Raw genomic sequence first — 24,138 nt, forward strand, 5'->3', positions numbered from 1 at the left:
AAAATGAAGATGTCAAAGCGGGTGAATGTTTTTTTTTTTCTCTCTCTCTTTGAGTCCTGTAAATTGTTGTAACTTCGGCAATTATTACAGCGGGGCTGCAGTTTTTCTGTTTATCTTTCTTTGGGCTGGTGAGCGCTTCTGAGTGCCTTTTCAAATCGCCAGCGCGCTGAAAAGCGCTTGGCTGCTGTAACCCCTATGACGGTGTTCTCACAGAAGTGGTGTGGATTTTTTTTTTTGATAAATCGTAAAAGCACTGCATATAGCATTGTTTGGAGCGATTCAGCTTGAATGAATGCGCAAAAACGCTTCATTTTAAAAAACGTTCTGAAAATCGCTTTACAAAATCGTAAGCGTAATTGCGATTTTGGTGTGCACTAGCCCTTTGTTTTTCTTTCCTGTGTGTTTTTCTTTTATTTATTTATTTTTTGCCTCGCTTGTAATCTGCTTCCAGGAATAGTAAGTGACAGGCTCAGAAAGGTTAATCATCTTGCATAACGTTCAATCAGAATGCATCTTGGTGTGGACTAATCACATTTCAAATTGATTACAAGGATAAAAGCAAATGAGCAATCTTCTATATGGTTGTTTTGGGTTGTTGTATACTGTAGCAAGTTTTACAACATACACATGTGTGGGCGAGATAGTGTATATCCCCTCCTGATTGCTTGTCTTGGTTAAAGAGAACCTGTACTGAGTAAAAATATTTAAAATAAACACATGAGGTAACTTCAAATGAACATTACATAGTTACCTTGCCATCAGTTCCTCTCCGAAGCTCACCATTTTCTTCTGACAATAATCCCTTCCAGTTCTAACAATATTTTGTCAGATCTGAAATATGTCAGTTGCTGTCAGTAAAATATCAGTTGCTGTCAGTTATAGCTGAGAGGAAAACGGATGTACCAGGTAATGTCCATGTTTCCCTATGGCTCAAGTGGGCGATGTTACAGTTTAACTGTGTGCTGACCAGAAAGCTGTTGTGGGTAATGGCCATTTTCAAAATGGAGGACGGAAAATTCCCTTGATCACAGTGAACAAACAGGACGTGGGACAGGAGAAAGACACTGAGGAGTAGACTACATGGAAGGTAAGCATGACTTGTGTATGCTTGTTTTGAATTTTAATTTTCAGTTCAGGTTTTCTTTAAGTAGCATGACTAGTATTTTATGGGTAAAAACAGTAAACCTCAAACCTGCCTAATAAAAATAGTAGCATTTCCTGCTGTGGCTCCACCGCTTGGCCTGGAGTGTCAGTGGCACAAAATTGGCCAATATGTAGCTTTATGCTCATTATCCTCCAACCATGTGATCCTGCTTACATTTTATAATTGGTTCCCAGACTGTAGACCGAAATGGCACATCCTAGTAGCCTGGTACTGTTGTGTTCTGTGTGAGATGACCTCTTGTGTGGACATGCATGCTTACTGGAGATGCTGTAAGCAAGGCGGACCCTTGAATATGTGTGGAAGAAGGAGCAATTTGCAGTGACATTACAGAGAACTGAGGTGAGAGACCTATGTAGGCCATATTTGTTTCCTTTTAAACAATACCAGTTGCCTGAACTTTTTGGTCAGTAGTGTCTGAATCACACAAGTGACAAGTATGCAACTAATCTTGTCAGATTTTTGTCAGAAACATCTGATCTCCATTCTTGTTCGGGGTCTATGGCTAAAATATTTAAAAACAGTTGATCAGCAAGGTGGCCAGGCAGTGTGTATTGTTTAAAAGAAAATAAATGGCAACCTCCTTAATAAATTTTCTCCAAGGTTATATTTTCACATCATAAATAATATCCCTTTAAAGAGACTCTGTAACAAAATTTTCAGCCTTATTTCTTCTATCCTATAAGTTCCTATACCTGTTCTAATGTGGTCTGTCTTACTGCATCCTTTCCTAGTTGCACAGTGGCTGTATTATCGCTGTTATTTAATCTAATCTTCTTTCTTCTGAAGGCTTTGTCGGGCTCAGGCACTCGGGCAGGAATGTGCTGCTCTGCTTGTGATAGGATAGAAGCTATACACACCCTCTCCATGCCCCCTGCAGGCTCTGTACACAGCCTATCACATGCTGGTTAGCAGCCATGTCTTTTGTTTGTAAACACTGCCTAAAACTGGCAATTACAAGCCAGGATCACAGCAAGGAGTGGCAGAAACAGCACAGAGGGGCCCAGGAGAACATAATGAAAAGAATGGTATGCTTTTTATTGTAAGAATTTTAGAGCACAGATTCTCTTTAAAGCCACGAGCAAGCTAGAAAATGCTAAATTGCTTTTTGGTACTTTTTAAGTTGGGACACTTAAGCCAGGAATAAAAAATCAGTTTTACTTGCCTGGGGCTTCTACCAGCCCCCTGCAGCCGTCCCGTGCCCTTGCAGTCACTCATGGAGCCTCCAGTCCCCTGCCGCCAGCTAGTTTCTTCTTCGCTGACAGGGAGTCGGCAGGCTTTCTGTGCCTGTGCAGGCCTGGCCACGCATATGCTTCTTCATGTTCCCGTCCTCAATAGCATCCTGCACAGGACGCTATTGTGGATGGGAACGTGTGGAAAAATACGTGTGGCCAGGCCTGTCGGGCCTGCCAGCGAAAACTAAACCAGCTAACTACTGGGGACCGGAGGCTCTGTGAGTGCGAGGGCACGGGATGGCTGGAGGGGGCTGGTAGAAGCCCCAGGAAAGTAAAACTGTTTTTTAATTCCTGGCTTAAAGTGAACCAGAGACAAAGCAACCTCGTGTATTTTACTATATATATCAGTGGGAACATTAGAGAAAACACCTACTCCGCTCTCTGCTTCATCCTTCACTGCTGAGCCTGGTTGGTATTAGCTCTGATAAAATCCCCAACTGAGCATTGAGTCTGGCTTTGCTCAGGAATCTTTATAGCTGAGTCTGTCTTCTCTGATGTATTTTCAAGCCCAAGCCTGCCTCCTTCTGGCTCTGCTATAATGACTCAGCTATAATGATTCCTGAGCAAAGCCGGACTGAATGCTCAGTGGGTGATTTTATCAGGGCAGATAAAAGGCCAGCTGAGCAGCGAAGAATGAAACAGAGAGCAGGTTAGGTGTTTTCTCTAATGTTCCCACTGATATATATGGTAAAATACATGAGGGTGCTTCATCTCTGGTTCACTTTAAGTGCCCCTTTAAATTAGTGCTTAAATTATTTCTAAGTGTATCCATGCCGGGTACCAAAAGAGATAATTACCTAAAGAGAGGGAAGCCTCAGGAAACTATTGAGGCTTCCCTCTGTGTTCTGCTGACCTCCCTCACTGACCTTGGCCTCAGGGAAGATTACGAACGACAGATCGTCGACAGTCTTATCGGGGCCGCGCTGCTCCTCTGCCGTAAGCTTGGGCGCATGCGCAGTAAGCTGGAGGTGCTCGTGCAGGAGTAACTCTGTGCTGCTGCGCATGCCCGGGCGTTCTCACGTGGTGTTCTTTTTGAACCCAAGCTTCGTCTCGGTCTTCCTTTAAAGGACAACTGTAGCGAGAGGGATAGGGAGGCGGCCATATTATTTCTTTTTAAGCAATACCGGTTGCCTGGCAGGCCTGCTGATCCTCTGCCTCTAATACTTTCAGCCATAGACCCTGAACAAGCATGCAGCATATCAGGCGTTTCTGACATTATTGTCAGATATGACAAGATTAGCTGCATGCTTGTTTCTGGTGTTATTCAGACACTACTGCAGCCATATTGATCAGCACGGCTGCCAGGCAACTGGTTTTGTGTAAAAAGAAATAAAATATTGCAGCCTGCATATTCTTCTCATTACAGTTGTCCTTTAAACAGAAGATGAAAAATGATCTCCTAGGACAGTGGTGGTAAACCTTTTCGAGACCGAGTGCCCAAACTTCAACTCAAGTCTCTTGTCTCTCGTAAAGTGCCAACATGCAAATTTGAACAAAATGACCCCCCAGAAGCTGAAAAAATGGGCGTGGCCATGACATTGTATGGGCGGAGCTAACATAATGATGTAACAGCGAGGCATAAGAAAGCAGTGTTTCCGGCGTGATGTGGTGAAACGAGGATTCACATCATGGGTGTGCAGAAACTGTGTGATGCTATTTATTAGTATACCGTAACCCCAAAGCAGCAAATCTAGCCAACTATGACCACTAAATAATAAATGCAGCAACAGTTACCCCAGACACCAGAAAATAAACGCAATGAGGGCAGCTTTTCACCAGAAAATAACGCAATGTGGGCAACATTTCACCTGCAAAAAAGTAAGGCCCGGTTCACATTAGCGGTGGCTATCCGGAATAGCCGTGCCGGAGCCGCACCGCATGCTGGCCGGACGAAACGGACGCACGGCATAGCAATGTTAAGTCTATGCCAGGGTTCACATGTGTCCGTTTCGTCCGGACCGGAGCCGGACCGGATCCGGACTCCGGTGTCCGTTCCAACATGCGCTATTTTTTGGTCCGGCTCCTCCGGCAGCCGTATCCGGGGCGGAGCCGGACTGCACCATCCGGCCAATGGAAACCAATGAGAACCGGAGAGCGCACAACACACTGGCAAAAAATCCGGATGTTCTACCCCACTTCCTATGCGGATTTTTGCGGCGATATTGGCTGGGGACACATGGGCAAGCATTTTGGAGTGGAGCAGCACAGCTGGATCCGGATCCGGAGATGTTGGCAGCATGTCGGAGGTGGAGGTGAGTGCTAAACAGCAGAGGGCCTGATTCCACAGGTCCCCCTTCTGCTGACCTCCCAGACCCCAAAACAGGTTGTACTCTTTAAGAATCCGGATCCGGACCGCAACCGTGTTCATACCGCACGGAAACCGTATGCAACCGGACCGGATCCGGACAGGAACCGTACGGTTCAGGTCCGATCCGGCTCCGGTGCGGTCCGGACATCCGGTGCGGTTTTTGCAAAACCGCAAGTGTGAACCGGCCCTAATTTACTCACCTGACAGAAGTCTTCTCTCCCGGAGTCTTGGAGTCGAGGAGTCGGGGCAATTTTGGGCATCCAGAGTCGGGGTCATTGATTTCATAAATTGAGTTGTCGGGAGTTGGAGTCGGATGATTTTTGTACAAAATCCACAGCCCTGTTAAGTTTTAGGCTAAGGAGTCGGAGTCGAGGAGTCTGAGCCATTTTGGGTACCCGGAGTTGGAGTCGGAGTCGTGGTTTCATAAACTGAGGAGTCGGAGTCTGAGTTAGAGTCGGAAGATTTTTGTCCCGACTCCACAGCCCTGGGCGTGCCTGCAGATGAGGCTATGCGTGCCGGGTTTGGCACGCGTGCCATAGGTTCGCCATCACTGTCCTAGGAGAACACTTAGGGCCTGATCCAATTCACTTTTTCTCCTAAGTGTTTAGCACTCATGTATTACAACGCTAGGAGTGCCACCATGGACAAGTAGCTACACAGTTTGGATGTTCTCTTTGAGCTGGTGTTGTCTTCTGCCGACGACCAAAACAGACTGGTAGGTTAATTGGTTTCCCCCAAATGGGTGGCCATAGTGTGGCAGTTACTTACCGTAATAAGCAAAGTAATGTCACTTTTTCAATGTACCTTGCAAAGCACTACAGAAGAGATGCCTGTACTACATATACAGTATAATAAAGAGAAGACTGTGAATGCCTGCAAAATGGTGGAATGGTTTTGTTTAATTATGATGATTTAGTATTTATATAGTGCCAACATCTTCTGCAGCGCTGTACAGAGTATATAGTCTTGTCACTAACTGAAAGTCAGAGGGGCTCACAATCTAAACAATGTATCACAGTCTAGGGCCAATTTTAGAGGGAAGCAAATTAAAGGAAACCTGTAATGTGGCAAAGTTTTTCACTTACCTGGAGCCAGCCCCCTGCAGCCTCCCTGGTCCTGCGCCACCTCTGAATGATCTTCCGGGTTCCCGACACGGTGCAGTTTCGTTACCGCTGACTTGCAATTTGATGGCTCCTGTGCCTGCTTGCTCCCATTGCCCGGAGTGTGTTGCACAGGCGCAGTATGAGAAAACCTCGTACTGCGCAGGACGCTCCTGGTGAGGGAAACGAGGAAGCGCGCTGCCAGCAACTTGCAGTAATAAAACTGCGCTGCGGTGGTGGACTGGAGGTTCGTTCAGAGATGGCACAGGGAGGCTACAGGGTGCTGGCAGAAGCCCCAGGTAAGTGACGTTTAATTTTTTTTGCCACATTACAGGTTTCCTTTAACTTCTCAGAAGGGGGATCAGGGAGAAAATTGGAGTGCCCAGAGGAAACTCTGAAGTAGTGCCTTGGCTGGGTTTTGAACTGAGGACCCAGCTATGTGCAAGTTGAGTGCTAACCACTATGGCGCCATGCTGCCCAGTAAAAAAATAAATTGTAAATTATCCATGTACTAATATGCTTAGTATCAAGAACTCTTGCCATGCAGAAAACTAAAGAAATCTGAGGTGTGACCTATGGAGGTAGACCTATGTATTTCCTTTTGAACAATGCACATTGCCTGGCTGTCCTGCTGATACTCTGACTCTTAATTTCTTTATCCATAAACCCTGAACAAGCATGCAAATCAAAAACAAGGAACACCAAGAGCCCCAATAGTGTAATATGCACTGGTAAATGGTTACTAGATAGAGTAAATGTTAATACTCACAAACCAGGGTTACCATTAGGCAACCCCTGTAAAGGCAGGTGGGGAGATTTTCCTGACCCCACTCAGGAATAAGTCGCTCTCTGTAGATAAGAAAAAGGGGGTTCAACCCTCCACCCAGGGTTGACTCAATATTATGCAGGAGAACAGAGGCACCAAAAGGATAAAGGGAAGCTAAATGAGCTTAAAAAAACCAAATTCTTGGTAAATAGAGGAGGTAGTGGTGGACTTACCTCCTCCAAGTAGACACACAAGGACTTTAGTAAAGACAGTCAATATATTTATGAACTCCAAATATTCAACACGTTTCGCAGGTTTGATCCTGCTTCATCAGGCAATAACAACGGAGTAATAGCATGTGTGGTCAGTAGAAGAGCCAGGCACCTCTGACAGAGGTGCCTGACTCTTCTACTGACCACATATGCTATAGGCCAATGTGGGCTTCAAGGAAGAGGAGAAAAAAAAATTATTTTCATATAGGCAGCTTCTTTCATATTGCATCTTTTACCTGTCCTGTGGACCTGCTGGACACTTGCAAGTGCTTGGCACGTGCTGTGGGAAGGTGGCCCTTGCTGGATATCTGAGCATGACTGCTAAGTAGTCAAATCTGCTGTGGAACTTGCTGACTCCTATGTGATCACCCCTAACCCTTTCTTTCTGTTGACTCATGCTGACAGGTCCCTGAACTCAGGAGAAATGTAGGCAACGGGTGATTATTGTGGGAACTTGAGTAACCTGCAATTTTTGTTTTTTATGTTTTTTTTGTTCTGGTGGATTTACAGTAATTTTTACGGCCCATGTAGGTGGGCAGCAGTTCTCAAACTTCCATTGCCGTGGGGTTTTTATATTCAGTTCAATCAAAAGCCGTCCAGTGAAGAAAATTGGCACTCTTCTGCTTGCAATCAGTGATGCTTGAACCTGGACGCTCTCTGCTGTGTTTGCTTAATTCTTATATGTATGTACTGACCAAACAAAATTTTAGCCTGCAGGGGGAGCTCACTGAGGTATAACTACAGTGAATGACAAGCTTTTATTGCAAAGTGAAAGCAATGTTTTTTTAACCTTTTTCCACTTTTTGTTTTGTTTTTGTAAACCTAAAACAACCCCTAATCCCCCCCCCCCCCCTCTTCCGGCCCTAGAGGTTCCACTACATGTTGTTTTATTGTACTGTGTGCAATGTTTTCTCATCAAGATATTTATTTTATTTGGTATAGCACATGTAACATAATTTTGGATAGCAATAGAAATAAAATGGCTCTATTCAGTAATTGGGACATGCTCTTTTTGAGTAATGTAGTCATGTACTTTAATCTTTATCAGTAGACATGAGTCTTGAGTTGTCAGTTTGGCTGGTTTTGTAATTGTTTCTTATCCCCACACAAGCATTAGGTACCTTTGTGTTGGTTGTTACTGTATTGGAACAGCCTTTCTGTTTTTATGTAAATTTTCTTTTTGAGGTGCTCCTGAAATTTCAATCTGAATTCTATTATGCCTGCTGTAATTTATGTAGAGATTGAATAGGTTTTCCCTGATCTAGCTGCTTGCTGTACCGTTCACTCAAGTTAATTGTACTTGACTTTTGTAGGATGCATCAGACTGACCGCACAAGAGCTACTTTAAACAGGCTGTCTGCATGCTTAAAGAACAAGTGCACTTTTTTTTAAAATACCTCGGCTCTTGTGAGACTCAAAGGTTACTCTAAAGAGAACCTGAATAAAGATGTGCGCCATGGCTTAAGCAGATCTTAGCGATATGGACTTGCCCTCTGCTGTCTGCCTTCTTTTCCCCCCTTTCACCTACTCTCTCTACTGCAGTGCTTTTTCAAAGTGTAAAACTGGTGATAATAAAGTATATATGGAAGGAAGGAAAATACAGGATCAGAGATTCAGGGGAGCCCAACAGGCATTATTACAAATGCAGAGGGACTCTGATCAAAGGAGACTCTTCCCCTTTCACGCAAGAAGGTCCACGATTACAAACAAAAGTTAAAAAAAGAAAATTGCATACTATGAAAGAGTACAAATGGGCAACTCCTCAGCCATCATTGAGTCTCAACAGGCATTTATATGTCACTATTGCAAGCACATTGAATATATTGTAAAGTAAGCATGCTTTTCAAAAATATCAATTTAATGGATAACCTTCAAAATGGTTAAAGATAGAAAAAGCTGAATGATGTTCCTATTTGTGTGACCACTTTTGGCTTTTAGAACATCTTATGTCCTTCTGGGTACACTGGCATCTACATTTTGAAAATAAAACAGTGTAGATGCTATCTCAGTAGTACCCCCTGGATAGTTTCAAAGCTTCCTCAATCCTCCTTCCAGTGATGAGTTCCTCTATTATTCGATAAAATAAATGTTTTTTGGCAGCGCCCCTGCCGAGTATATGCGCATCCTTACTGGGCATGCACAGGTAAGGTCCCTGCATGCCCAGTAGGACAAAACCACACGTGCATGTTTTTTTCCTCTGTGCACAAAAGCCTCATTTTGCTGAGCATGTGTGGACCTCACCTGTGCATGTCCAGTACAGAAGCAGTCATACATAGATGAGGCCTTGACCACAAGAAGAATATGGTCCTGTGGGGAAACCGTGGGCTAGTAGAGAATCTGGGAGTCTTACACCTACTGAAGTTCCATATTCCCCCCCCCCCCCCCCCACCCCCTTTACCATCACAGGTTTGCTTTAAAGTTACTCATCAGATAGTATTAAATGTTTAGAAGAACTAAAGTTAAATATAGATGATTGATTTTGGTTGTGTCAGATGTTAGATTGTGATCCATTGTGGTACAAACATACATGTCTAATTCTCCAACTCCATGTATAGAGCTGCCATCCCAAACCTGCAAGGAATCTCCACCATTCTTCACTGTTTCACTGTTGCTTGAAGACGCTCATCCTCGTCCTGCTCTCCAGGCCTTTCATCAACATAGTGCCTTCTGTTAAAGTCCAATATTTCAGATTTGGATGCTTATCAGCCCAGAGCACCCACTGTCATTTTCCTACGCATCTATTTTAGTGTTTGATGCATAGACACGCCAGTTTACCTTGGAGAGATGACTTTTTAACTTCAAGATTTCTATGAAGACTTCTTCAGGCTGTAGTCCGGTATTCCTGGTTGCCCGCCACTGACATCTTCTATTAGTGAAAGGAAAATCGTCCGGCCATTCCAGAGGGAGTGGAATCGACCAGCCATTCCAAACAGCTCCTGCGGGTTCCAGCCCTTATTCTGTACCATTGTAGATGCTGCTAGGATAGGAGACCCAAAGCTTAGAAGTTTGTTTATTTGTATAGTCCCTACATCTTCTGTAGCACTGTACATACAATACAGTACTTACGTACAAAACAATATTGGTGAACATATATAAATGAGAAGTTCAAGACACTGTACAATCATGACACCCAGCAATACAAATACATACATGGTTAACGTGTGGTTTGAGATGGCACTAAAATTGGTACACGGGCTGTGGAGTTGGAGTCGTGGAGTCGGAGCAATTTTGGGTACCTGGAGTCAGAGTCGGTGGTTTCATAAACTGAGGAGTCGGATGATTTTTGTAACGACTCCACGGCCCTGAATAGGAGCAAGTCCCTGCCCTTATGAGCTTACAATATAGAGAGTAGTGAGGTGCAATAGGGAAGGAGACACTTCAGTCGTTTTCACTTTATGCATTCGAGCAATGTTCACCTCCCATTCATTAGCCTATAACTTTATCACTACTTATCAGAATGAACTGATCTATATCTTGTTTTGTCCGCCACCAATTAGGCTTTCTTTGGGTGGTACATTTTGCGAAGAGCCACTTTACTGTAAATGCATTTTAACAGGAAGAATAAGAGAAAAACGGAAAACATTCATTATTTCTCAGTTTTCAGCCATTATAGTTTTAAAATGATACATGCCTCCATAATTAAAACTCACGTATTTGCCCATATGTCCCGGTTATTACACCGTTAAAATTATGTCCCTATAACAATGTATGGCGACAATATTTTATTTAGAAATAAAGGTGCATTTTTTCCATTTTGCATCGATCACTATTTACAAGTTTAAAATAAAAAAAGTATAGAAATATTTCATCTTTACATTGATATTTAAAAAGTTTAGACCCTTTAGGTAAATATTTACATGGTTATTTTTTTTAATTGTAATGTTTTTGTTTTTTTATATTAAACATTTTATTTGGGTATTTTTTGGGAGGGTGGGATGTAAACAGAACTTTTATAATGTAAATGTGTTTTAAGGTTGTTTTTTTTTTTTACTTTTAGTTGTAGTTTTACTTTTTGGCCACAAGATGGCGGCCATGAGTTTGTTTACATGACGTCACTCTAAGCGTAACATCCGCTTAGAGGGACGTATGGGGGACGCAACAGCCAGAAAAAGCGGAGCTTCTGAGAGAGCATAGCCCGATTCACTGATTCGTGGGCTAACGGCCAGGAACGCGCGTGCAAAGCGCGCGATCGGCCGCGGGAACGCGCGGACGCACACATGGCCTCCTGGGCGTAGCTAGTACGTCCAGGAGGCCAAAGTAGTTAAAGGACAACTGAAGTGAGAAGATTATGAAGGCTGTCAGACTATTTGGCTGCAGTAGTGTTTGAATCGCACCAGAAACAAGCTGCAGCTGATATTGTCAGATCTGACTATGTCAGAAACACCTGATCTGCTGCATGCTTGTTCATGGCCTATGGCTGAAAGTATTAGAGGCGGAGGAACTGGTATGTTTTAAAGAGTAACTGTCGGGCATAAAATCAAAAATCAATTCTTTATTTTTGTCTGGTAAACAAGTAATAAAGATGCTAACCAGGCGATCCAAAAGTTAAAATCACTATTACTTTTCTTGTTTATAAATGATCATTCCCCAGTTTACCTGACTCTTATTTGGTACGTTGCCGCACAAAGGAAGTTGCAGGGCATGCTGGGTTGTCTTTTTTTGCTTCTTTATTTCCCCTCAGACTTAACTAATGTACAGAAGCAAAAAAAAGGACAACCCAGCATGCCCTGCAACTTCCTTTGTGCGGCAATGTACCAAATAAGAGCCAGGTAAACTGGGGAATGATCATTTATAAACAAGAAAAGTAATAGAGATTTTAACTTTTGGATTTTCTGATTAGCATCCTTATTACTTGTTTACCAGATAAAAATATAGAACAGATTTTTGATTTTATGCCCGACAGTTACTTTAAAGGGAATAAATATGGCAGCCTCCATATAACTCTCACCTCGGGTTCACTTTTATGACCACAATACGTACATTGTGCACAGACAAGTAGCCCTTTAGTTCAGATTTGATGTGGAAGGCGGAGGTATCCCTTCCGTTGCTTTACTTTACCACCACAAATGCATTCTCATTGTATATACTGGATCAATTTCCTTGCGATTTGCATGTTTTAATTGAGTTCCTATTCCTGAAGGAAAAGTTAACAAGTTTGTTCGCACTTCTTGGCAGCGCAGGGTATGAAAAAAAATCACATGTGAAGTGCTCATAATGAAGTGCCGCCACATAATCACCTTCATCAGCTCCAGCGGATCCTTCCTCTTCCATCATAAAGCAGTGATATAAACCTGTAGTGCTCAAAGTGTAATAAATAAAATGAGACAGGTCCATTATCATAGTAATCGGTATATGCTAATAGCAGCGCCTGCTGTGCTGGAGGGTGCACTGTAGTGGGTCTTATACCTGGGATAAGAATGTTCCTGTGTGTGACAGGACAGACTGCACCATCACTTACACACCACTGACCGGCCTCAGCAGCTGCATGCAAATACTAATCAGCAATGGACAAATGAGGCTGCCACACAGTCCCCTCACATCTACACACATATATCTGCCATAATATCCCTTCCTCAGTCTGTGTGGTCCAATGTCTTCACAGCAGACCTGACCGCAAGCAAAACACTTTCTACACACAGGTAAACAAAAAGATGGCCAAAACAATACAAATGGCTAATCAGCTTTGTGGCACAAATTAAAGAATTGGCTCAACTCTTCCAGCCACTGGCAACTCTACCGTTACCTGAACGGTCAGTTGCTACTGAGATAAACCATCCAAATAAAACAACCATGTGTGCTTTTTTAAAGGACACCTGAAGTGAGAGGTATATGGAGGCTGCCATATTTATTTCCTTTTAAACAATACCAGTTGCCTGGCAGCCCTGCTGATCTATTTAGCCACAGTAGTGTCTGAATAGCACCAGAAACAAGCATGCAGCTAATCTGGTCAGATCTGACAACAATGGCCTCAATTCACTAAGATCATGCTGGAGATAAGGCAAGAGAAAACTTACCTCCACACAGTAAGAGTTATCTTATCTCTTCATTCCTTACATTACCTCCTCTGTAGTTAATTTACCTCCTCTGTAGTTATTTTCACACGCAGTTAATGAACAGCCTGTCTTTAACTCTGGAGTTATTTTAAGGATTAAAGAGTTAACTTAAAGACAGAAGAGTTAACTTTAGGTTTGCCTGAGTTAAAATGTTTCCTGAATACTACATGCCTCGTCACCATGGTAACAACTCTAGAAGAGTTATTAAAGACAGGAGATAAGCTTAGTGAATTGAGGCCAATGTCAGAAACACCTGATCTGCTGCATGCTAGTTCAGGGTCAATGGCTAAAAGTATTACGGTGCGTTTCCACTTGTGCGGCGCGATATGCTCGTGGAAAACACATCAACGAATCCGCATACGGTTGCAGATTCGTTGACGGTTTCATGCGGATTTTCACGCGGAATCGTTCGCGATTTGAACAACGTGATTTTATCCATGTCAATGCCGGCAAGCATTGACATGGGTTTTTAAACGAAATCGCCGGAAAAACCGCAAGACTCAAGTGCTTGCGGTTTTCCTATTTAGTTGACCGACGATTCGCCTGCGGGTGTGCGGTGTGCGAATTCTGACGGCTCTGCTGTGCAGATTTTTTCTGCAGAGCGAACCGCACAGAATTCCTGACAAGTGGAAACGGTGCCATCCACTTGTATTGGTTGAGCGAATCTGCATGCAGGAAACGCATGCAGATTCGCTCTAGTGGAAATGTACCCTTAGAGAGGATCAGCAGGCTAGCCAGGCAACTGTTGTTGCTTAAAATGAAATAAAAATGTCTCCATATTCTCCCTTCGGTTGTCCTTGAAGAACTTTAACCCAGATTTGAACTTTATCCCAATTAGTAGGCGACACCCCCTTTCCCACGAGAAATGTTTACCTTTTCTGGAATAGATCATAAGGGGGTCTATATGGCTGATATTGTGGTAAAACGCCTACCACAGTGTGATGTCATGACCAAGGTCCTGACTGTTAGCTTTCTGCGCAGTGACAGTGTGCTGTTTGTTGCATTGTGGGAAATACCGGTAACTGCTTTTTCCAACAGCCTAGTAAGCCTTATCCTGGACTTTCAGCAGGCGCAGATAGTCGTCTTTCATCTTCAGCCTGTGCCAAAATTTGGACGCGGCAATTTTGTTTGTGTGCCTCTGCTGAGACCTCAGAATCTAACATGCATGGGGGTCCTGATCTGCCGCCGAGGGATCTGGAGTGCCGGGTCATGCTTGTACATGGGCATCGCCTGTGAAGATTGACACTGCGCATGGTTTGCCATACAATGCTTGCAGCGTGCACAGTGTTAATGCACCCTAAGTTTCAACACACACCATAAAATCTTGGTTGTTCAATCCTACCACTTTCATGTAGTGTTAAGCCCCATCTACACGATACGATTCTTTGTACGATTCGATTACGATTCTATTTACAATCCGATTAAATCCGACATGTCCGATCAGGATTCAATTCGATTTGCCATTGTTTTGCAATGGCAAATCAAATTGAATCAAATCGAATCCTGATCGGATATGTCGGATATAATCGGATTGTAAATAGAATCGTAATCGAATCGTACAAAGAATTGTATCGTGTAGATGGGGCTTAACACTACATGAAAGTGGTAGGATTGAACAACCAAGATTTTATGGTGTGTGTTGAACCTTAGGGTGCATTGTAGTGTTTGTTGTTTTTTTTATACAAAAGCATTAAGAAAAAAATGTTAGTAAAAGGGAACCTTAACTGAACGGGAGGGGGGGGTAAAGAGTTTCACTTACCTGGGGCTATTACCAGCCCCCTGCAGCAGTCCTGTGCCCTCGGAGCCGCTCTGGAATCCTCCAGTCCCCCGCTGTCGCTTAGTTTCGTTTTTGACGACTCACCAGTCGGCCGGCCGCCATGCGTATTATTGGACGCATTCCCTACTGCAATTAGCGCCGTTGCGGATCGCAACGCGTACAAAAAAAAGTGTTGCCGCATTCCGCACGCGTAGATATGCGGCAACTCGTATTTTTGTACGCATTGCGGTCCGCAGCAGCACAGGACTGCTGCAGGGGGCTAGTAATAGCCCCAGGTAAGTGAAACTCTTTACCCCCATTCAGTTGAGGTTCCCTTTAAGGGCACCCTCCCAAAAAAGTGACATTTCCTGCGTAGTAACAGGCACTTGCATCATTATATTGTTTCCACTGTTCATTTTTACCACAGCTTATTTCTGTTTTGTTTTTTTGACCTGCGAGGAGCCTGCCAATTGGCTGATGTCAGCACTATGCATGGACCAGGGATAATTCACAGCCAGTTTAAATCTCTATGCTTTGTGCCAGCTCAGCCACCTGTAGTGGTTACTCTTCTGGCCATTCCTGTTGTAAACAGGAAGTGGCGATACAAACTCATTAACTTTTTACGTCACCACAGGTGAGTAATATGGCTATTCATTCTGCTGGTTTCTTTTTGTTTCTTTTTATTCTGGTGCTAGCTGTGATATCGGCAGTTTTTGCACATCCAAATGGAAAGCCGAATCAATAGAAAGCATGATCTGACAACCACCACTGTAAGAACCCATCAGCTTGTAACATGTCCCAGTGGGAGCACAAGTGCTCATCCATGTGGACAGAGGTAGAGAATGTCCTGCTAAGGGTATACAATAGAGATCAGCAAAGGAAAGGCAGTGCTCTCCTGGGCAGGGTCAGTCACAGAGAATGGTTTAGAGACCCATAACTGGTGTAGAGTGAAAAAGGTCAGCAGGGAATGTTTATATTCAGTAATTAAAAATGAACAGCCAATCAAGCACTCTAGAATGGCTTGTAGTGCAGTGAGTCCTGGTGCACACCAAAACCCGCTAACAGATCCGCAAAATGCTAGCAGATTTTGAAACGCTTTTTCTTATTTTTCTGTAGCGTTTCACCTAGCATTTTGCGGTTTTGGGAAACGTTTTTGGTGTAGTAGATTTCATATATTGTTACAGTAAAGCTGTTACTGAACCGCTTCTGTAACAAAAATGCCTGCAAAACCGCTCTGAACTGCCGTTTTTCAGAGCAGTTTGCGTTTTTCCTATACTTTACATTGGAGGCAGAAACGCCTCCGCAATCCAAAAAATGCCTCACCCCGGGAGGATTCGTTTCTGCAAAATGCTTCCCGCTTTGGTGTGAACCACCCTATTGAGATACATTGACCAAGCGTATCCGCAGCGGCAAGCGGCTGCAAAAACCAGGGCTGTGGAGTCGGAGTAGGAGTTGGAGTTGGAGTCGGAGTCGGGGCAATTTTAGCCACCTGGAGTCTGAGTTGGAGTCGTGATTTCATAAACTGAGGAGTCGGAGTTGGAGTCGGTAGATTTTTGTACCGACTCCACAGCCCTGGCAAAAATGCTGAAATACCCGCTCGGTGTGCACCAGCCCTTATAGTGTAAAGTCTCTCAGCCATCTTATGGCTGGATAGTGTAATGGCTCTGCCTCAGACACAGTAAGCCAGTACCTATTCAGTGAGACCTTAGGCAAAATTCACTAACACTGCTACTGCCTATAGAGCGCACCCTAGTGGCTGCAGCTTTGGGCTTTGAGTCTTCCAGGAGAAAAGCAATATAAATGTTGTCCTGTTTTGTACACACACCAGAGAAAACTTGGTCAAAATCTGAAATGGATTAAGATGAAATGGGGCCTTACTCCCTGATGATGGATAAAGAAATGCAATAGACCTCGTGTGTGTGTGTATGAAGCTTAAAGAGAAATCCTAATGACATACAGTATAGCAGAGTGTAATACATTATTCACTATACCAGTGTTTACCTTAAATATCCTGATTTCAATATCAGAAAAGTGTCCTATATCTAACATATATATTTGTTTATATTGGCATGTTGCTCCGCCTTCCTAGTCATGTTTAGCTTATGGCCCATACTCACGAGGGACTTTTGTCGCCTCAACACGCGGCGCGCGCGTGTTGCGGCGACAGGTCGCCCGTGAGTATGGGCCGCCGCACGCGCGCGCACCCCGAACTGTCGCCCGCCGCTCATGTCGCCATGCGATTGAAAGTTTCAATCGCATGGCGACAGTCGCCGCCGCACCTCCCCCGCAACTGTCGCTAGTCCGCGTGAGTTCGCGGACTAGCGACAGCAACCTCCATTGTATCAAATGGAGCTTCCGGCGGGGGGAGGAGGAACGTCGGCGACAGCTTCCGCCTCGCCGCTGGTCCCTCTTCCGCGTGTGTACGCGGAGGGACCTGGCGAGAAGCTGTCGCCGGCCTGTCGCCCACACGCTCACGTGTGCTGGCGACAGGCAACATTTGCAGCCCGTGAGTACGGGCCTTTAGGCTATGATGTCTCATAGCCGCCTCCTCCAGAGCACTAGGAGATCATGTTCCTTCTCACTTCACACAGTGGGAAATAAAAACTATTTCATGGCTCTCTTAAGGTGGCCACTAACTGAAAAATCGTTCGAGCGATCAGAAATTCTGATCTGATTGGTTGTAAATAATCTCTGTTGATGGGTAGAATCAATTACGAACGATTATAAAAACAATCGTCCGATTGAATTTTCATCTAACCAAAATTTGGATTTTCTTGTCTGTGATAGGAAGCAAAGATTGGTTCGTTGATGGTGTAGTGAACGATTTTTCGCTAGAAATTGGATCGTTATTGGCCACCTTTAGGGCCTGTACACACTGAAAATCGTTAAGCGCAATTGCAAAAGCAATGTGATCATGAATTTAAATGAAAATTCTACTTGTGCGATTGTGATTTTGCTTAGGTGGTCTTTTCCTGTTGCAAGGTTTCCTGGGATTGTTGACCCCCAAAAATGCAATGAAAATCACAAGCATTGTGTTTTTTTATTATTGCACTTTGTAAACACTCAAAGCGTTGTAGCAACTCGGAAGGAGACTTAATTCCGGGTCCGGCAGTTGCTAGATCCCCAAATTACCCTTATGCAGGGTGCGGACTTTAGCATTGCTGCAAAAATCATCTTTGTATGACGTCTAGAAGGAAAACTCCACCAGTAGAGAAGATTTGTTTCTGAACACACTAGAGACCCTTTTGCAGCAATATCCACTGAAGACGGTGATTGTATCCGCCTGTGATAATGCTCTCCCTATTTTCAGACATCATTTCATCCCGTTATACAGCTATAGCAATGAGCATGTTCACACTATACATTCTAACTCATGGCAGATCAAACAGTCCAGGAATTCAAAGGGAGGCTATAGAATGCCAATTCAGCAGTCTTACCAAGGAGCTCATAAATATCAGCATTCTGACTCCCGTAACAGGAGCCCAAGGGAGGACAGTCTGTCTGCTTCTAATTGCTGACTTTCCAACACAAGAAAATCTCATTTTTTTCATATAGCTAGTTATACATATGAAATATACGCCTCCCCGGATTAGCGGAGCAATATGCAGCGCTTATCGCCAGCTATAGCAGACAAAAAATTAATAATTTATCACATACAAAAAAAATACAAAAATAATTCAGAAGCTCAGACAGTGCCTGAGTTGATGCTAATAACGCTCAATCCACAAGTAAGAGCAGCACATGTTCGATGCCTGCATCAATTATCACACCATTCTATTGCGTACCCGATTTTGATTCCATCTTCTGTTGGATGCAGTTTACTGTTCTTGTGTTTAACCACTTGAGGACTGCGGTGTTAAAACCCCCCCCCCCCCCCCCCCAGTGACCAGGCCATTTTTTTACTAATTGGGCCACTGCAGCTTTAAAGCCTAGCTGCAGGGCCACACAACTCAGCACACAAGTGATTTTTATTCCCCTCTCCCCTGCCCCCCCACCTTTTCTCCCCACCAACCGAGCTCAATGTTGGAGTCTTATCGCTCCCTAGTTTTTTCTTTTATAAATATTAACTTTTTTTTTTTTTTTTTAATTTATTTTCGTACTGCCCCCTCCCTCCCCCCGGCAGCCAATCAGCGTGATCGGCTGTCATAGTGCCAGACTCCGGCGACCCGGAAGAGGCTGCCGGAGACCCTGTGCGGCCAAGAGCAATTTGCGTATGTCACGTGTGATGTCATATGCAACAGTGGCTGGATAGTGTACTGGTTAAGGCCTCTGCCTTTGACATGGGAGACCAGGGTTCGAATCCTGGCTAGGTCAAGTACCTATTCAGTAAGGAGTTCAAGGCAAGACTCCCTAACACTGCAGGGTGGCCTCTTGAGCGTGTCCCAGTGGCTGCAGCTCTTGAGCGCTTTGAGTCCGACAGGAGAAAAGCGCTATACAAATGTTTGGATTATTATTATTATAATATGCATGCGCAGAGTGCTCCCAGCCATGGGCATGTGCTGTAGGACGCGCGTAGCCCAGCCAGCACCTGCACAGTAGTGCCCAACACTGCTGACCCGGAATAGGCTGCCGAAAGGGCATTTAGGTATGAAGCGGGGGCAGAAAGGAGAAGTGGGGGGGGGGGGGGGGGGTGGGAGTGGTAGGAGTCAGGTCACAGTATATGCCTGCTCTCCCCATTTCTCGAGGTTATTTTTTACAGAAACAAACTACAGGCTCAGCTAATCCAATTAATAGTAAAATGGCTGTTTGGGCTTTATTGTGAACTATGTCCAAAAGCTCCCCACCGACATTAGCCAGTTGTAGGTGGTCCAGTGTTAGTCATGGAGATAATCAGAAGAGCTAACAGCCAAAGTTATGTAATACCTTTTGACTATTCCTAGAACGGACGGCTCCGTACTGCGCAAGCGTCGGTGCGCACTCTAGCATGCGCTGTATAGAGCCACCCGTCTTCAGGAGCACTTGGGGACACAAATGCTCCCAACAGCGGAGGAACCAGGACTCCTAGAGCGGACAGGTAATGGTATACAGGATCCAGAGCCTTTCCTCTCCAAAGGTAAAGTGTATATATACTTATTTTTTTTTGGTTCTAGCTTTAGGTTTGCTTAGGTTCCATAGCCTTAATTTCAGGCAAAATTGTTACATGTGAGCACTGTGGTGACTAAGCTTTGGACAGGGTGGTTAGATGTGTGGAGATAGGCTTTGTGATACTTACAATAGTTGTTCTGAGGCAGCTTCTTGCCTACGTCCTGTTGTTCTGCAGGAGAGGATATGTCATCAGTTAGTCGTATAAGGAATGTGTTTGTTCTTGTTTTGCTTTAGACTTATTTTTCATTGGCATAAGTGGTGGTGGTGATGACGCTCACAGTATCACGACGAGTTGTTTCCTTGCAGCTTCCAGCTAGCATTTACATTATGCTTGGAAGCGGTGTAGCGGCTCCTTGTCATGCTAATAAATGCTTACATGCCGTGAGATAAGAGTGACTATTTTCTGCATGTTGTATGCTTACAGAAACGTGACAGTGAGCACCACTTACAGTTTTAAGCTCATTTGTGAGTAGCAGTAGTAGGTATAGGGTTAGGTGTAGTGGTAGTAGGAGGGGATAGTGTTTGGTGTAGCGGTAGTAGTGTAGCCGCAGTATTAGGAGGGATAGTGTTAGGTGTAGGGGTAGTAGGAGGATTAGTGGAGCAGGAGGGTTAGTGTGAGGGAAGATATTAAGATGAGTATGGCGCAAGCTTTGTTATCAACGGTATAATAGTGGGAAAATGAATTTACCAATATTCAATCGGCTGCTCGTGCATGGAGCTTTCTTTGTGGCTCCATCATGGTATTGATCACTGTTAAAGATGTACCAAACGTATGTTTTGTTTTTGGTGTGTGTGTTTTTTTTGTTTTGTTTTGTTTTTTAATTGCAAACCAGGATGTAAAGAAAGCAAAATACAGAAATGTGCATACAAGCATTTGCCTTGTCAGTGCATGCAGTGGTTAGGTTTCCATACCAACAGAAGCCATAAAAATGACGTGTTCAAATCACCTCTGGTGACAGTTATAGGACCTTACATAGCACGTCTGACATCATGTATGTATGCTGTACCTAAAGGAGAATTGGGGTTAATGTGCAATAGCTGGAGCATCAGCTGCAATGAACACATAGCTGGTGACATATAGCATATGAATTTACAAGACAGGCGCTTGTACTCCGATGCCATGTGGCAGTCATGAGCAGCAATACTGTACTCAACAAGACACAGTGACTGGAGCAGTGCACACCAAAATGCAGACAAGTCCCTTAACATTACAAGGGGATAGTGAGCTCTCGTTTTGTGTATCCTACCTGTATACTGCTGCTTCTTAACCTGCTTCTGTGCTATACCTTGTCCTAAAGCCATCAGGGGTGATTTCAGTACACAGTATCAGTATGACAACTACCATTACAATAAACACCTAAGCACTACATTTACCAATCAGCAAAGGCTACATAATCTGCTTGAAATTTTTGTTACACAATTTTCGTATGATCGCGGCTCAAAAGCGGTTTGCAGGGTTCAGATGTTGTAGATACGCTTGCTGACCCCGGGACGAACCTCTGGTCAAAAATGAAATGCTTGCCTTAGGAGAGGGAAACCTTTTGGATCCTCCAGAGGAGTGTTAGAAGTGTAAGAAAAGCGCAGGAGATTTAGGGGCTGCCGGCGCCACCATAGGCCGTAATAGGAATTACAGCTGTAGTGGTGCTCAGTGAGCAATTTGGGCGTTGTCAAAAGATGCAGCACAAATTAATACAAAAACTTGTAATATCTGGAAGCTGAATTACATAATTCCCCACCATCTACGTGGACCTGGAGGGGGAACAGTATTTAACGCCGTCGGGACTTATGCTGGAGCAGGGTGAGCCGTTTATTGCCTTTACCCTTCGCCCAAATTTCCCAGGGGTTGTTTAATAGGTATGCGCTCCAGAGGCTTCCTGCAGCATCCTCCGGACCTCCACATCTGCCCGGGACCCTTTTTGCACATTGTGACCATTTTCATGCTTGGCCATGCTGCACCCACAGAAGTTTGATGAGCAGCTTGGTTGTGACCTTGGAGTCCGGCAACGTGGCACGCCTCTAGAGTCTAGAGCATAAATGTCAAACTCCGGCCCGCGTGCCAAATCTGGCCCTCAGAGACATTAAATTTGGCCCTCAAGTGGTTTGCCCACTTGGCATTATTATTAAAAGTTATTTATAGTGCATTTTACTCTGGAAGAAATCTGCATTTTATATGTATGCCATGTTAGAAATTACATTTGTTCATGATAGTTGTCCTTTAAGTCAAACGTCTGTGTTTAGCAGCCTTAATTGACAATAAAGGCTTTAAGTGTTCCTGAGATGGTCATAAGGGGTATATTTCTACTAATCTGGGGCTTCCTCATGAGGTTCGTGGTCTCCCTTGCTGTCCTCTCTGGCAGCTTGGCTCACTTGCTATCCCAACTGCCAGTTGTGTCCAGCCGTGTGCTTCTGCCCATGCGCGGTTCGGCTGCACTCCTGTGTCCGGAAGCGTTCTGCGCTGTACTACTAAAAAAAAAAAAAAAAAAAAAAAAAAAGAGCGCCGCCGGCCAGTTTACCGGGGGGGAGAGCAATTGAACTGAGCAGCCGTAAAGGATGGCAAGGGAGCCCACGAACCTCATGGGGCTGGAGGAAACCCCAGCTTAATATAAATACCCCCCAGATGGCCATCTCGGGTCCCCTTTACAGAGACACGGAAGCAAAAAAAATTGATATGATTTGTATGTGTAGTACAGCTGAGAAATAAAACATTTGGAGCAGAGACATAAGTCTAATATTGTTTCGAGTACAGGAAGAGTTAGGAAACTCAAGTTATCTGTGCAAAAGAGCCATTGAGCTCCACGACTTTCAAAGTCACAGAGAGCTCTGTCTTCTGAAGCTTGTTATCTCAATTGTCAGTCACTGTATTTTCTTTCTCTCCAGAGGACAGTTCAAAAGTTTACTGGCCTGCTCTGTAAAATCCTTTAGAATGCTGAGTTGTGTGTAAATTGCAAATATTAGAGAATGATGCAATGTTATAAAAAAACATTATATAACACAGTGTTCTCCTGAGGCTCTTTCAGCCGGGTGCTCCACCCGGCTAGATTTGGTGACCACCCGGCTGTCATCGGCTCACCTCCTCACCTCCTCCTATGCTGTAAGCAGAGTTGCCCTGCATTTTCATCTCGCTCCACCCGGCTGCTTTTTCATGCCACCCGGCTACCATTTCATGCCACCCGGCTGGAAAAAAATCCTGGGGAGAAAACTGAAAAAAAAAAAAAGAGAATATTTTCTCTTTGCTACTAATGTTCTAGTATTTATCTGTACTATACAAACAATTCTTTATATCATTTTTTTTCCGCTTCACTGACAACAGAGAGCGGACTCCCTCACCCATAATGATCACCAGTTAGGCGTTACCCTACCATGTGCCAACCGCACTTGAGGGGTAGTCCTGCCTGACTTGCCTATACCACTCTGTGAGAAGCCGGTCTATGCACAATTTACATTTCATAATAGTTCCCCATTTATGACAAGGATTTTTTTCTCTGAAACCATTCTATATGGTACAAGTTTTATTTCTGAGTCTGAAGCGTCATGCTACATGTTCATTTAGGTGCGGTCTCTGCCTGACAGACGGTACGTAATATAACGCTGGTAAGGAGTATCTTGCATTTCCACACTATCTGGTTGAACATTCCCACAGCTATGGCACTGTTCCCACTTCCCCTCGCATGTGGTAATCGAGGCATGAAGCGTCTATTCCACTCTCTCTCGTGTTGGGACAAATCTATAAACACATCGGCCTCATAATCATTTCTGAACTGGAGTCAAGTCTGACACAGACACTTGTCAGGCTCTGCTACTGGAATGTGTTTAAAGGATCCCAATGGCAGCTTAATTTATTATTGCTTAATGTTCTCCACTCTGAGAGTTTCAGGCAACAAGTAAAACAATCATCACATTTTTGTTGCAAATTTTCATGGCTGATCATCATTTTTATGAAGGATCAGCACTTAGCTTTAGTTCACTGAGCATTACATTATTTGGTAATGCAGAAAACAGCTGATTTTATGGAACAGTTTGTAAAAGGTTAATTCACTAAAACTCTTACTGCATTGAAAAGTTAAGTTACCAACTAGTGAGGTAAATTACTGACTTGTGGGGTAAATATTTCAATATATGTAAATTCACAAAGATGAGAGCATTCAGTAAAACAAGTAAAATTTTTGGTATTTTGAGACCAGCCTAGACCTGTCAGTATCTAGCAATCAGCATGCGGTATAATTGACAGACTAAAGCAGACAGCCAATAGGAACAGCCACCTGGTCTATCTACTCACCCAGTTGATCTGATGCACTGCCAGGTGGGACATGACAAAAAAACCCAAAAAACTCAAGAGCAGGAGGCATTCAGACCTTGTTCACATTGCGTTTTTCTGTGCGTCGCTCGTTTCTGTGGGCATTT

The 24,138-nt window shown here is 44.0% G+C and overlaps 1 protein-coding gene across 2 annotated transcripts in view; it reads left to right on the forward strand.

The window, feature by feature from the left end:
• MAST4 (microtubule associated serine/threonine kinase family member 4) overlaps positions 1 to 24,138 on the forward strand; it is a 690,505-nt gene that overhangs the window by 10,175 nt on the left and 656,192 nt on the right. The window lies entirely within an intron of this gene.

This window comes from Hyperolius riggenbachi, chromosome 1, assembly GCF_040937935.1.
Source record: "Hyperolius riggenbachi isolate aHypRig1 chromosome 1, aHypRig1.pri, whole genome shotgun sequence".
NCBI classification, from domain to species: domain Eukaryota; kingdom Metazoa; phylum Chordata; class Amphibia; order Anura; family Hyperoliidae; genus Hyperolius; species Hyperolius riggenbachi.